Below are 15,180 nucleotides of genomic sequence, written 5' to 3' on the forward strand. Positions count from 1 at the left end.
TGGATGGATGGATGGATGGATGGATGGATGGATGGATGGATGGATGGATGGATGGATGGATGGATGGATGGATGGATGGATGGATGGATGGATGGCGGGCGTGCGGGCGGTAGAGTGCAACAGAAAATTCATTCACCGGGTGGACAGGCTGTGTGTAAGCGTGCTTGTGTGTGCGTGTGTAACAACGGGCGGCTTCGGCGCCGGGGCTGCAAGGTGGAGTGTTTGTGTGTATGTATGAGTGTGTGTGCGTGTGTTTGTGTGTATGAGTGTGCGTGTGTGTGTATGAGTGTTCGTGTGTCCTGCCCGCGATGCACAAAGGGGTGGGGAGAGGTGCCGCCGGGCTCTACCCGCCCTCCCCCCGTCTCCGTCGCCCCCCGGTTGGGGGTGCCGCGGGGCATCCGCCGCGCCGGGMGGTGCTGCCCAACCCGGGCAGGGGAGGGATCGGGCCGCCCCCGGGGTAGCCGGGGGCACGGGCGGGCGGTGTGACAGCAGCCACCTCGGAGGCGAGGCAGTGCTCCTCCTGTCTTTCCTCTTGACCTTCCCCTGCCTGTAACGTGGGTCTGCTTCGCGCGAGGAGAGGTGGTGCATTTATTACTACCATTATTATTATTATTATTATTATTATTATTATTATTATTGCTGTTATTTCAATCCGAGGAGCCGGCGGAAGGTGAGCGTGAACAAGCGAGTCATTGCTCTAAGATCAGGAGTTGATTTCCCTTTCCCATCCSTCCCTCCTGCCCCCTTTCCCGGCTRCCCTACCGGGCAGGACCGKGGCCGGGGAGCCCTCGCAGGCAGCGGCSGCGGAGCCCCGGGCGGCACCCAGCCTCCCCCGCCCGCCGTACCCTGCGGCACCGCCATCCCTGTGCCCCGGCCTCCTTCCCGCCCCTCCCCTGGCARTGTCGGCGGGAGGCGGGCGGGGGCCGCGGGAGGAGCAGGTGGCCGGGCGCGGCCGGCGGGCAGGGATGGGGATGCTCCCGGTGCGCCGTGCCCGGCTCCGAGCAGCGCGGGACAGCGGAGCGGCGGCGCGGCCCCGGGCGGAGCGGGGCTTCCCCGCGCTGGGGAAACACCCGCTGCCGGGAATGCGGTGCGGCGGGGATGCGGTGCCGCTGCCCGGCGCCCGAGACCCGCGGGTGCTGCTCCTGCGGGTCTGCGCCTCTCCTCGGCATGAAAGCGCCCGCAACTAGGAGCGCTGAGGTTGCTTTGCTTGCTCGGCTGCCAGCCGAACATTCATCTCTATCTCTTCTTGTTTATTTAGAAGGAAACCTTATTGGTGCTGTCAGGCTTAGTAACGGCAGGGGTAAAATTGATGGTTTTCGGTATTTGGTTTCTTCATTTCTGTACCTGGATTTTCTCCAGCATGTGTCATAGGTTTGCAGCCAGATRCTTTTGCAAAATGGATGAAATCTGAAATACTCTGCTAGGTAAATATAAGTAAGTTACATATTGTCTGGCAATACTATTATGGGTAACAGGTGAAAAATAGCTTCCTCCAAATGTAATATTCATGTGTTACAAATGTGGAGAGTTCTAAAAGGAAGTTGTTTCTTTTTCACATMAGTGGATGCTAGTATCATCATCCTTACATAAATCACCGGAGAATTTTCCCGTGGCACAAGCTATTTAGGCAAACAAACTATTTAACCTTTTTAGTGAAACAGTGTTGCACACTGTTWTCACTGTTATCAAATACATATTTTTATTTGAGCTCATATCCAGAAAAAGCAAAGTCCTAATAAAAGATACATGAGCCCCACCCCAGTAAGTTTGTGGCCTAAGATGCAAATGCTGTGATACACACGAGTATTCGCCTCCCTGAAATAATGTGAGCATTAAAACATTTAAATGCCTTTCTCCATCAGGGCCTTAGRTCCTTTTAAGTAGCCAAAATAAGAACATAATTTAATTAAAAGAATACGATCAAATAAATTGCTATAGTGAGTTGAACATCTAGTCCAATATCCTGGCTCTGACTATAGTCATTAGGAGATGCTGAAGGGAGAAAAATGTAACAAACAGGACTGGCATGCAGTGATGTTTTCCTGGTATATCCTTTCAAGTTTCAGCAACATGTAGAATGTGGATTTCTTAAACTGGAGTTTGCTCCCAGACCATCATATTTAATAAACTTTGAGTTTCTCTACTCCCTTTTTAAAAATCTGTTTATGCTCTGGTCTCAACCCCATTCTGTGGCAATGAGCACCACAATTCAATTATTATTTGYGTGARAAAGTACTTCCTTTTGTTTSCTGTGAACCTGCTGCCTGGTAATTTCATTCAGTGCTGCTTAGCTTTCCCATGTGACAAGGAGCACCTGCTGTGTCTGTGTAAGGATCTAGGAGGGTCCTCTCACACCAGAGCAGGTACAGCGCTGGCAGGTCAGGTCCCTTCATTTTACCTGTCACCAAGCTGAGAGGCCTGCCTAGGRGTGCACAGCTGTATTCAGCCCTTAGGCTTCATGTTGACATCTGCAGATAAGAGTAGTTATTCTTTTTCTTGTTATGCAACATGGACACATATGCACAAACCCATGAACCCATGAACTTATTTCAAGAAGGCTAGTGAAAAGCTGTCTGTTTAAAAATACTCCTTGCACTATTGATTTGAATTGAAATCTGACTGACAGCTTGGTGAAAAATTCCCTACTCCAATGCAGTTTTTTACTTACCCAGAAAAGAAGATTAAATGTTTTATCCTTAACTGCAATTCTTATTTTTTTAACAAGTATGTTAAATACAAAATGCAAACTATATATCMAGGGATATATATTTATATGAACTCCATGCATTTGAAGTAGCATCATTTTCTAATTGCTCTGTGTAATGTTCATTATAAGGATGTGCATATTGAACAACATGCATAGTTTCAAAAGTAAAGTTTATATGTCCCATAAAATGTAGCTGATTTGTAAGGAGCTATAACACAAGTTCTTCACAAAAGTACTCCCCAGTTCAGTCCTGCTTTGAGGAGGTTTTGGGCAGACCAGAAAGCTTCCCTGATCTCACTGGTAGCCCCACTTTGATTTTGTCATAAGAATAATAAAGGAATAGGAGACCAGAGAACTACCAAAGCACTGTCTGGACCCAAATACCCAGAAGTTCTTACAGTCTGAAATCAGCAGCAGGCACAACTTGGAGCAGCACAGTCCACAGCAGAACGTGATGAAGTAGAGAAGGGAAAAGTAGAAATGTATGARTGGTGAAATTCTTCACAAAAAATAAAATGCTGGAAATGTCAAATGCGTTAATCCCCATCTCCAAAAGACTAAAAGAAGGAGAGGCTGAGTGGTATTGTTATGGGGACAGRATGGGAGGAATTTCAGTCAGCCTCAGACTTAAGCCAGTCTCAGACCAAATGTGACGTGATTATCCACTTACAAGTGGCGTATGTGTGTGCATGTATACGTATAGCAAAACATATTTRTATACGTAGATACAGATATATATGGTAAATACCTTTTTCACTAAAAATACATTATCTTGAATAAATTTTACATTCCTAGTACCTTTAAATAGCACTTTCTTACTTGTATGCTTCACATGCATGCCTTTAAGTATGAACATATGGAGATTTTTATGAATACGCCAGCAGCGTGCCAAGTGAAATGGTATTAGCTCTTACCGAGGTGTTCATTACAGTTCCATTAGCTCCCTCCTGATCATGTCTTCATGATGTCAAGGATTTATTTTGCACTTGTACCAAGGTTTCAGCTTTTTTTGTGAAAAATATATCCCCACCATACTTGTAGTACTTACTCTGTGAATACAGAATGTTTTCTAAGAATATAAAATACATGTGCTAATTGGCTTGTCCTAAAATTAGTTAAAAACTGAATTCTTCATGAAATTTAGCATTTTTGTTGACATACCCTTTGTTCTAARTAGTTTTTACAATGAAATAATGCAATCAAATTTTCCATACCATTAATTCATTAAAAGCTTGTGCATGGGGTTCAAAAACAAATAAATACATTAAGTTGTAATTATGATTATCTATTTGTGGTTATAGCTAATGGCTATACAGGCTGTAAGGAAAATTGTGTGAATAGCTTTCTTGCTGACATCTGGGGTCCACTGAACCCTTGAAATGAGCCCAGCCCTTCAGCTTAGTCCCTCTGCAAGTCTTGGCTGCAGAGGGACTGAGGTAGGGAGCTGCATACCCCTCTCACTTCGATTCTCTGGAAAGTTAACTGTTTCAGAGAAGTCTTTTCTGCAGAGATTGTGTGTCTCTACTTGAAGTCGGGTATTTGCTCTCAAAAGGTTTCCCTTGGCATTGCTGCTGTCTCTAGCGTGCACAGAGGAAGCAGCCGAGCAGTGTGACCGTGGCAGGGACCTTGGGGAATGCTTAAAGCACACAAACAGATGAACTCGGGGTCTGCACTGCTCCTYCTGCCCAGCCACCATGTAACCTGTGCATCGACCAAACCAACATAAGGGCTTGATTCCCTAGTGTGCTTCATCTGATTTGCACTGCTCCAGTGATGCAAAATAGATGTAAACTCAATTTAAATTACTTGTGTGCTTTGAATAATTTGTGTTTTGCTGGTATATTAATGAATCCGGACTTAAATAAAAGTATTTTAATCAATTTAAGATTGATTCTATCATATAATCATAAAAATTTTGAATCATAGCTTTGTCTTTAGGTTCTTTGCTTATAAAATATAAATGAAATGCATCTTTCATACAAYAGAATTTTTCATACATTATTAACTTCGTGAGCAAATGTCAGTAAGCTCTTAGAAATAAGTAAATTTCTAAATAAAATGTATATGGAAAATTACAGGTAGGGAGATAGAACAGAAAGAAAATCTAATAAAATCTTAAATCCTGCAGACAAACATTAAAAACATGCACACATCTTAAACACTACATCTATGCTGCATAATCTTTCTCCATACAAAAATAAAGTCTATCTAGCCTAGGTTCTTCAGTGAGAAAGGGGTAAATTAGACAGTGATGCATCAACACAGCTCTGTGGCTTCTGCTACCAAAGCAGCTTCATTTAAAGCAGTTTGGCTTCTCTCTCCAGTGATGCCAGCTCTGTGCTTGCTGAAATATGAGAAATCACAAGCTGAACCACTGCATACAGCCCAACTCTGTACATACAGACCGACAGAGAGTGTATCACAGTAATGCTGCCTTTAAAGGACACAGCCACTCTGGCTCAGGTCCTTGATCGATTATGCCACCTTGCTAAGTTCAAGTCCAAGCAAGACATGGTCTTATTTTTTGTTTTAGGAAGGCTGAATATGGTTTGGGCAGTTTTGCTGTATTACGTTTTGCAGTGCTGTGGTATACTGTAACAATGTCTTCATTTATCTGCAACTCATGTCAGTTMAAGTAAAATAATTGTATAAGGGAAAGCAATTAAACCCCAGGAAGCATGGATGGAGGCTGTTTAAGRTCTTCTCCAACCCAACCCATTCCATGATTTTGTGATTCTCTGATCAGAAGGAGTGGATCAGACAGCTTTCAAGTGAGAAATCTCAGAACACTGAGCACCCTGAGAGGCAATATGTCCCAGGCACCTCGCAGCTGTGGCAAGGAGTTTCAGGAAGTCCTCACATTTCTCACAGTACCACTGGCTGATCAGTATCACCCTCTATTTGTTGGTCTTATACAAGCTTAAATTAGAGGGAAGTCACAAAATTTCCAGGCTGGAAATGTCCTTACATATGTTTCACTGGYAATTCCCCATGCCATGGACTGGGACACCTTTCATTTGCTCAAAGGCCTGTGCAATCTGACCTTGARCACTTCCAGGGATGGGSCATTTGCAGCTTCTCTGGGCAAYCTGTTCCAGTGCCTCACCAGCCTCATTGTGAAGAAATGTATAGTAAATTTTTAATACCATTATTACTGTGTATGGTTTCCTTAATGGGAACAACATTCTGAAGTAAGGAATTTCTTATTCAATCTTCCTTATTCTGGCAGTACTGCAGACAGCACATGCTCTCTGAWATTCACATTGCACCAGAACTTTGGGTGGCGTAGATGCTGCTCTCTCAATGCTTTGCATCATATGAAAATTGAGAACAGTGAATAATAACTTCCTGTACAAGAGCTTCACAAGTAGCCTTGATTTAATGAATGTAGGTGGGAAGTGTCATCCTAATTACTCACTGTCCAAAAGGTACTTTTATTTCCAAGTCTTATTATCTTCAGAAATTACAAAGTCCTAAAATATTAATCAGATGCTTCATAGCTTTCAAGATGGGTTTGGGAAGAGAGATGTACAAATTATTTTTTTTATAATTCATATAAAAATGGTTTAAAAATATATCTAGTTTGTTGTAATGCACTAATCTTATAATGGTCTGATAATCTAACTGATACAGCCTGATATATCTGATAACCTGGTAACTAGAATCTAATGTGTAGCATTTTTGCACTGGTACATGTATTACATTTGTCCAAATATTTTGATAAACTTACTGACCCTCACAATGTAAAAATCCCAGATCATGTTAATAAACAGAGTTTCAGCTGTATGGTAAGTGTTGTGCTGACCAGACTAGACAAGGCTGTTTTCAAATTCTTTAATTATTTGATATGTAAAATTAAGCAACCAAAAAAAAAAAAAAAAAAAAAAAGTACTCATGTGGTGAGAATCTTGAAAGGATAGAGGGAATACCTGTACCTGGTGAGTGCAGCTACTTCATAAAATACAACATTATAGAGGCAGCAGCTTTGAGCTGGTAGCTCCTGTAAGACTACCAGTGATTCAGAAAACAGGAATCTGACTTTATTGGATTTGTCCTCAGCTCTCTTTGCAGARGGACCATCCCATATCCAGTATCTGTCTCGAAGCCTATGCCTGCACTTCTAATTGCAGTCTAGGATAGAGGTAGCTGACAAAGACTGGACACTCAAAAAGTTTAGTTAAAGCAGCACTAGCAAGAAAGTTACCTAATTTTACCTCTACTATCTGTATGTCATCTTGCATCCTGCAGTATAGACTACTCAGAAACTGAGAAATACTCTCCAAAAACTTCTGGTTTTAACCTGAATGGCTCCTGAGGACATTTACGATCTAATATGTTCCACACTCCTTCAACCATTGTCACAGTTCTTCTTAACCTGCTTCAATTGATCAGTAACCATCTTCATCTAAGGAAATCACAACTGTTTTTTCAATAGCAGTCAATGAAAAATACAGACGTAACATGGCTTTCATGTGGCCGTCTAAGATTTTAGTTTTATGTAGCCAAGGTAGCACCACCCTGGGTGCAGCATTGCACTGAACACTTCTTTTAGTTGCCATGACTGTCAGGTTTTTTTAAGAGTCCCAGGTTTTGTCTGTGCAAACTAACAGAAGCCTGAACTTTTGCAACAGAACTCAGTCGTCTATGTACTGAGTTGTTAGAATGGTCCCAGTCCTGACTGGAAAGTTACCRCATTCCAGCGATCATACCCAATAAAACCCTAATATGAGACTGTCCTGTTATGCAGCGCAGTCACTCTAATTCTATGAATGAAACTAAATTGGCCATTTAGCCTCAGAGGCAGAGAACAAGCCCTGGAACTGTTTAGCTTCCCAGGACAGGCACATCACATCCCTTCAGGAAGKCCTCTGCCTTTGGCTTGTATTCTTTCTTCTTAGGCCTATGATATTAACCAAAGGAAACTGTGTTTGCTGTGATTTACTTAACAATGGATCCAGATCACCTCAAGTCAGTTACTTTGTCAGCTTAAGTTCTTCCCTTGATACCCACCTATCACAAACAAGAACATTGTTGATTTTAATGGCTCCTTCTCTTTTGTTCACAACAGAGGGGCAGGTTGTCAAGCTGTATAAATGAACRTATTTCTGAAGGACCCAGTTAGTAACATGCCTGCTTCATAATTATTACCCATGTTTCATTTCAGACCAAAATTTATCAGCTTTTAATACATTTAATGTTTATCATGTTGACTTTTATCATATTTTTTTCTAAAATCACAATGTTGTGTTCCCTAACGGAAGCCAACATATTTATATTGACAGTACCATCAGTTTGGCAATCTTACAGAAAATATTAATATAACCATACCATTCCCATCTCAAACATATATGGTTTTAAAAATTGCCTTTAATATAACTCATATTTAATAGCTTTAACTATGTTGAGTTCAATCAAATCCTTCATGTGTTTATTACTGTTAATAGTCTATCAAATCTGTGGGACAAGGTGGTTATGATTTATGTTCAATATTCATTATTTCAATACGTAAGAGGAGAGAGAAAGGTTTAAACATATTCTTTTTAAAAGTGTGAAGTTTAGTAAAGGTGAGTGGCTCATATCTGTATGTGCATGAGGTATATATATCTTGTATGACCTTACTTCTGCTGAGCATTTTTCTTGGTCAGGCATATAATGCTGTGGCAAATACAGTGTCCTGGTTTCATACAATGTGACATTTCAGGAACTTTTAAGAAAATAGAGAATCCAGAAAGTAAAAAATAATAAAAGAGAAGGGGACTACTCATTATATCATTGTCCTGAGAATGTAGCAATTTAGCAAGCACTGATAATAAATAAAGATCACATTATGCAAAGGCCATTCCTGTCCTTCCAGGTTTTTGGAATTTAGACCTAAGTGCTCTGATGTAATTGTTCCATCGTGCTGTCTTCTACAAGCTCACTTTTCAAACAACCACATTACCTTTGCATGCTGAGACAACAGCTCTGCTGTTTCACAGAAAATAAATACGGATGCATATCAATTAAGTGATTCGAAGATCATACAGTAAAATAGTAGCAGATGCAGAAATTAAACATCCAGGGCAAAATGCTGGTTGATTTCAAGGGTTGAAATTTACCATTAAGGATCTTGTCTCCTATTCAACCTTCGCTATTACCAAAGTAAGGCTCACATAAACATCAGAGAGGGCTTAGGATCCAGAAAATCTCCAGAAACAGACAATCTCCAGGACGAAGTTGGAAATTTGCAATTGAGTCTGAAGTTAGCCTTTCTGATCRATTATTCTTACTCATTTGAAGATAACCCAAGTAAAACCTCTCTAATATAATTACACCATTCCTTTCTGAATATCAATATGAAAAATATTAATTAGGGGCATGTTAGGAAAAACGTGCTCATTAAGCAAAACACTGCAAAAACGTGAAGACTTTGAATGGTTGAGCATTGTAGCACTGCATTTATTAAATGAAAAARAGAGAATGGAAGCGTATTGTCTAACATACCTTCTGCAGAGGTGTATCCCATGACCTTCAGTTCATAAGTTTTTAAAAAAGAGATGGGATTTTGGGGATTCATTAAACCACTTCCTGTAGTTCTGTCATCCTCATAAAATGAGCTAACTCCAGTATAGTGAACTCAATCCTGTTCATAACAGAATAGCACCTGTCCAAACTTTAAGAAATTATGTGTAAAAAAATCTATGCACATTTTTTAGCTTGATTGCTTTCATGACATAAGCTCCTGTAAGCTCACAGTTATAAAACAATTAAACGTTTTTACAGGTAACAAAAGGGAGTGAACTAACTAGTCAATGCATATCTAATTCTAATAATGAAGGCAGCGTACCTTTTCTGACCCCAAATTACTCTGAGTTTTAATAACACTTCATTCTTGGACACAATCAGAACTAGGGGACATGCTTTAGTCAGTCCATATCACCATTACTTTATATACATTATATAATGTATACACATTATATRCATTTCTTTGTAATTTAGCCTCAGATGCTTTGAATTGCCTTCTGGTTATCACAGTGAGAGAACACACRGATGGGTGGTGGCATGAATTACCACCAATGAGCTCCTCCAGTAAATTTGCCGTGAGGTATGCTGATGGMCCAAGTAAATGTAATTTTGTTTATTTAGTAAAGAAAAAGAAGTTACTCTATGTCTCTTGAAARTTGGGGTAAAGGTCTCCTTGAATTAAAGAAAATGGTCTAAAAGAGATTTAATGYAAGAAGACTAAATTTATCTGAACGTGTAATTTATTGCAGATCCAGTTACAGATGGGAGATAGTTCATAGGGGTTTTAAGACTCCAAATAATTGAATTGCTATTAATGTTCAAGACATTTTTCCATTAAATTKAATGGAATCCTATGGTAGAAACTGTTCTTGCACGCATTACTAGTCATTATTCACATTTCAAACACAGGATTGTAAGGCTCTATTTAGGCTCTGTTAAAGCAGAAATTGTTCTGGACAGTGAGATCACACACAACAAGAGGGCTGAATACTGAAGTCACCTGGATTTTGACTGCATAATGTTCAGTGAGGTACTATCTGGAATAATCTAAAGACAGTATTTTATATTTTAAAACTAAGTTGGGTACTATTCATACAGCAGACTGAATTTTTTTGTTGGTTTGTTACCACATTAAACCCTGAGCAATTTGAGTGAGATACTGTTTTAAATTGTGSTACAGTCTTGTACTCTGAAGCTAGAGAGCGTATCCAGCAGAGTGCCAAGGAAATGAGCTGCTACWGAACCAGGCAGGCAGTGTGTGCTCAGCAGCRCTCTGGGTTAGGCTGCTGTTCAGTTCTGTGGCTGATTCCAGCAGGTGCCATAGTAGCAGCTTTAGGAACATTGGAAAATAGGAACCTATGCTGAGGGAAAAGCCCTGGCTAATTGAACCCCAAACTCTGCTTCCATCCGCTARTTCTTACCTTTTCTTTCCTTTATCTAGATCAAGCTGATATTAAAAGCAGGAAATTCTTTTGTTTTGTTTTCTTATTGGTTTGGGGTTTTAGTTGGGGGGAAGGGTCTTGTTTGGGATTTTTTTATTTGATTTGGTTGGTTTTCTTTTTCATGGKTTTTTTAATATCTATTCTTACCTAGAGGCTGTTCCAGATTTCCTGTTGAAAACCTTTTTCTCATTTCCAGCCACATTCACTCAAAGACTGCTTATTCTCCATTTGCTCTTGTGCAATCATCCATATTTAATTGTTCTTCCTCCTTCTATTTGTTCACCTGACACATTTATCTCCCTCCCCTTTAAACATTTGTCCCAGAAATGTTCTTTAGATCAAATGGGCATCTAAAAAAATGAAGAGAACACTCAGAATGCAGAGTCGGTATCTTGTGAAACAAGGGGGCTCAAATGTCATGACAACAGCTCTGCTCCCAGTCACAAAATCCCTCCTCCAGCCTTTTCCCTTCATAACTCATCTGTGGRTCTCCCTGGAGTAGGAATGCAGTAAAGCCTGTGTGACTGTTCCCTGARCATTCTCGCACTCCTGGTTTTGTAAAGGGGATCCCTTGATAAGGAGTATTCAAGGTGCAGMTTGAACACCTGAAGAAACCTTAGAAGTGTGCTGCTTGAATTTCAGTGCTGTAACCCAATAGAATGTCACTGTGATTAGTGGCAGCAAAACACACAAGGCCATGTGTGTAAGAAAAGATTCACCTACAYAGATTTTGGGGCAGCCTAAAGGGTCTTTTTGTTTTTTCATCCACCATCAAAATACATTTCCATGTTGATTTGGACACAAGAAAGCTTTGGTATTAGTATAATGTTTCTTCCCAGAAAAAATGGCTCTTTCAGGAAACTCTTCTGTGTGTTACTTAAAAGTGCTTCTCAGTCTTGGTATCTTGTGGGACTTGATAAAAATGTAAAATATTAGTGTAGGCAAATACATGTACTATTCTAGAAGAGAAGGGTTCCAGTAATAGCAACTGTGTTGCAAATGCATTGGTTCACATAGATGAGATTGCACAGGACAAACAAAAATGTCATCATTTTGATTTGTTGTTGCATGACTCACCTTCTAAAGAAAAGTCAGATCACAAGAGAAAATTAAACATTTGTCAAGGAAATGAAGAATCCAGGCTACTAAGATGAATTGGTTATTTTCAATGATTGTTCTCAGACTTCAGTTCTGTTATGTTGACCCAAGTTCAGACTTGAATGGAAACTGATCATTCTTCTTTAAGAGGGTTTCAGAGTGACATCTAAAAAGTTGCCTTAAGAGCCAAGAAGAGGTTTGAACTGACAATAACCATGCCATAACCTTTATTCCACTTGTTACCATCCTACCTGTTACTATGCACTGTGAAAAATAGCATTATCTCAGGACAGGCACTTCACTAAGAAAAAAAATGTGGCTGCACCCAAGCCTTTGGTGGCTGAATAAGGATCAAACATTTAATGTAATCAGCAGGCAGCTCTGCCTCCCACGCTCTCCCGCAATTATAACATTCAGTTTACYTTTTCTATTTAAAAATAATTGTATTGTTCAAGCAAAAATAAATCCATTCAGAAAATGTCTAAATTTGTCTTTCAGACTCAGGTTTTGAATGCCTGGTCACTGCTTCCGAGTGATGTAGAATGGAAATGGAAAGGTCAGTGCTATTAGCACATTGAAAACCTTTCCACCCACATCCCCTTCTGAAGATGTTGCATGGATGCAATACCAGCAGGCAACGTGTGTCACATGTTTCTTCCACATGTGTCAGAAGCTGTGCCCTGGTCAGAAGGAGCAGTGCGAGATCTCGCACTGAAAGCAACACTTTTGCCACCCCGAGGCTTTGGGCATGCACACACCATTTGTTAAAGGCCAGTATGGAGCTCAGGGACTCCCAACAAGCATGTGGGGACAACGCTGAGATGGCCTGGCTGCCCAAGATAAGCTCTTATCTTTTGAGTGTCCAGTGGATGGCCCTCCCTCCATCAGGCACAGCAAATCCCACCTGAGTGCTTGGGGTTCCCTGGCCCACTGCTAAGATTGTGCTGCCAGACACTGGAACGACTAATTCTGTCATCTCGTTCACAGGAGAGCAATGGGGATGGACCATGGGAACTTGCCATGCTCATCTGGCAGGGAATTCTGGATTTTGTCCACTTTTAAGCAAAGCTTCTCAAAGCCAAACAGAAGGATTCCTCAACCCATGGTTATTCTTGCTAAGACTCCAATCTGCAACTACCCAAAAAGAAAATTTCAGGTGTGAATTTAGACAGAATACTGTTGGCAAGAATATCTAACCTTTGTCAGTCTTTCTCCAGAAGTCATGGGTCATAGCACAATTGTAGCAGTAAGGCTGTAAGCTAAGGTGAAGCCAGAGAAAGAAAATTCCGGGAGTTTTGAGATGTTTAGATTGCCTTTGAGAAGCATTTAAAAATATTCTCCATGAAAGTATCACAATACTTGCCCCAGCAAGGAAACATGTTAGTACAAATCAGTAATTGCAAGGCAAAACTCCTTCCTTCATTTCCCCCCAATGAAACGAATACACATGAACACAGGCATCCACCCTAGCAGAAAAATCTGCAAAATCTTACTTTGTGACCAGACATGCAGGTGGTYCAATTTCATTCTCACTAGTTCCCACTAAGCTAAAAAAATTCCCTGAAAGAAGAAGTGCTTGAGTCAGCTCCACAGAGAACACAAGTTTATCCTATTCACTAAGTGGGATGAATCTTSTATTGAGATGCTAAGTGTTGTTTCATTTCATTCCATACAGCCTTTCCATAAGATCTAAAGAACTTWTTATGCCACATTTATATTCATTGTGGGATTTTTGCCCCTGGCTCTCCAGCTGTTTCCTTGCTTACATCCTGAGGCAAGAACTGCTGAACTTGGGGAGCAGGAAGACTAAATTATTTACAGGGACAGAAAATTTTAGTGTGTGTACACCTCAGATTTGGCCATCCAGATGTTCCAGGTGAAGGGACAAATCTCAGGAGCAGTAGTAATAACCAGCACAGAATGAGAGAACATTGAGAATTTGAAAAGGASCTTTAAAATCTGAAAGAGCAAGCAATGGGCATACTAGACAGTGAGACTGGAATCTCAGTAGGCAGCAGGGAAGGGTTCTGAGTGATGAGTCTGGATGCTAGTTAGTGATGAAAGAAGGAAATTAGTAAAGCACAGGTGAATKTAAAAGCTACAGTGATAAAATCTTGGAAGTATGGAGTAGGAGAAAAGGACACAAAAAAAAGTATTTTTTCAATATAAGCTGATTTCTAATAGCTTTTGATTGTTAGAAGATGTTTGTAGCATTTGAGGAATTCAGTCTTTTAAGGAGACATTTGTTCAGCGTGATTATTAAGAAAGATATTACAGAAGTCCTGCTTTAAAAAAAAGAAAAAGTAAAAAGTGTAAAAAATTAAAATAATTCCTTTATGTGCAATAAATAATGGCAYATGGACAACAACAGCAAAAAGCCCCACAGGAAACCAAGGTTGTTTTCCTTTCCTATATGCAACTAGAATTTCTTCTTGAAACATTCAAAACTATGTACCATTCAACTAAATTTCCTTATCTGGAGATAACAGGAGATAAGAACCAATAATTAGATAAAGCTTCTATTCCTGTACCTCCTTTCTGATCTGACAACATGGTCAAAATAAGTAAAACACCTCTGGCTAAGCAAGAGCAGGTGATCTTGAAAAGAAAGGAGATCAAATCTCCCAATGCTGTGCMTTCATTGGATCTGGAGTTCTGCACATGCAGAGGAGGAAGGCAGACAACTTTTCATAGCAATTGCTTTGTGTGGCAAATCTACTGGAGGCCTTTCTTACCCACCACTGCTTTCTAATACAAGACTATGGTCCTGATGAGGAAGGTACTGTTGGGTCAACTGCAAGTCTGCAAAAGATTTTATTTGCTGTTAAAGATAATTTGAAATTTTATTGTATCTCGATCAGTACCCTTATAATTTAAAAACTAATTTTGTTTCATTGTTTTTGTCTTTTTTTTTTTTTTAAGACATTTCTCTACTATCCAAAATTTCCCTAATATTATTTTCAGCAATTCTGTTTATGGAAGATGTGTAAATATTAGAGTAGCATATTTATTGGTAGCACTGGTGTCCTGAATATGAACCCTCTGGCAATTTCACTATTGCCATAAATAAACATTCAGGGATCAAATCTAATAACTCTGTAATTCAGGGGAGGATAGAGGCATTTCTAATAGYCATCTTCTTGAGGAAAGCACTGGGCTTAGATGAGAGCTGAAAAATGCAATTAAAATGTTTCACTAAATTTAGATATTTTCTATAGCTCCTTTTTCCATGCAAGCTTCCAGGGTGAGGTATTTGCTCATAGKTGGAATTGGCCTAGCACAGAGATGGACAAGGAGGAATTTATCTTTATTCAAGCTGGGAGGACAGCAGCTSCTGTATGCACCTGGACCCCAAACTGCTACAGATATTAGGCACCCAAACCAGGACTTGGTTGGCTCTCAGTCCTCTAAGAGGATTCTGAGTTTTTA

General features: G+C 40.2%; 1 protein-coding gene and 1 pseudogene across 1 annotated transcript in view; one reads left to right on the plus strand and one right to left on the minus strand.

Moving 5' to 3' along the window:
- The window catches only part of LOC130584939 (uncharacterized), a 39,696-nt pseudogene extending 38,835 nt beyond the window's left edge, over positions 1-861 (minus strand).
- RGS17 (regulator of G protein signaling 17) overlaps positions 1-15,180 on the plus strand; it is a 68,886-nt gene that overhangs the window by 336 nt on the left and 53,370 nt on the right. The gene's annotated exons all lie outside the window — the stretch shown is intronic.

This window comes from Malurus melanocephalus, unplaced genomic scaffold, assembly GCF_030028575.1.
Source record: "Malurus melanocephalus ecotype Western Australia unplaced genomic scaffold, MMel_1.1 scaffold_799, whole genome shotgun sequence".
NCBI lineage: Eukaryota > Metazoa > Chordata > Aves > Passeriformes > Maluridae > Malurus > Malurus melanocephalus.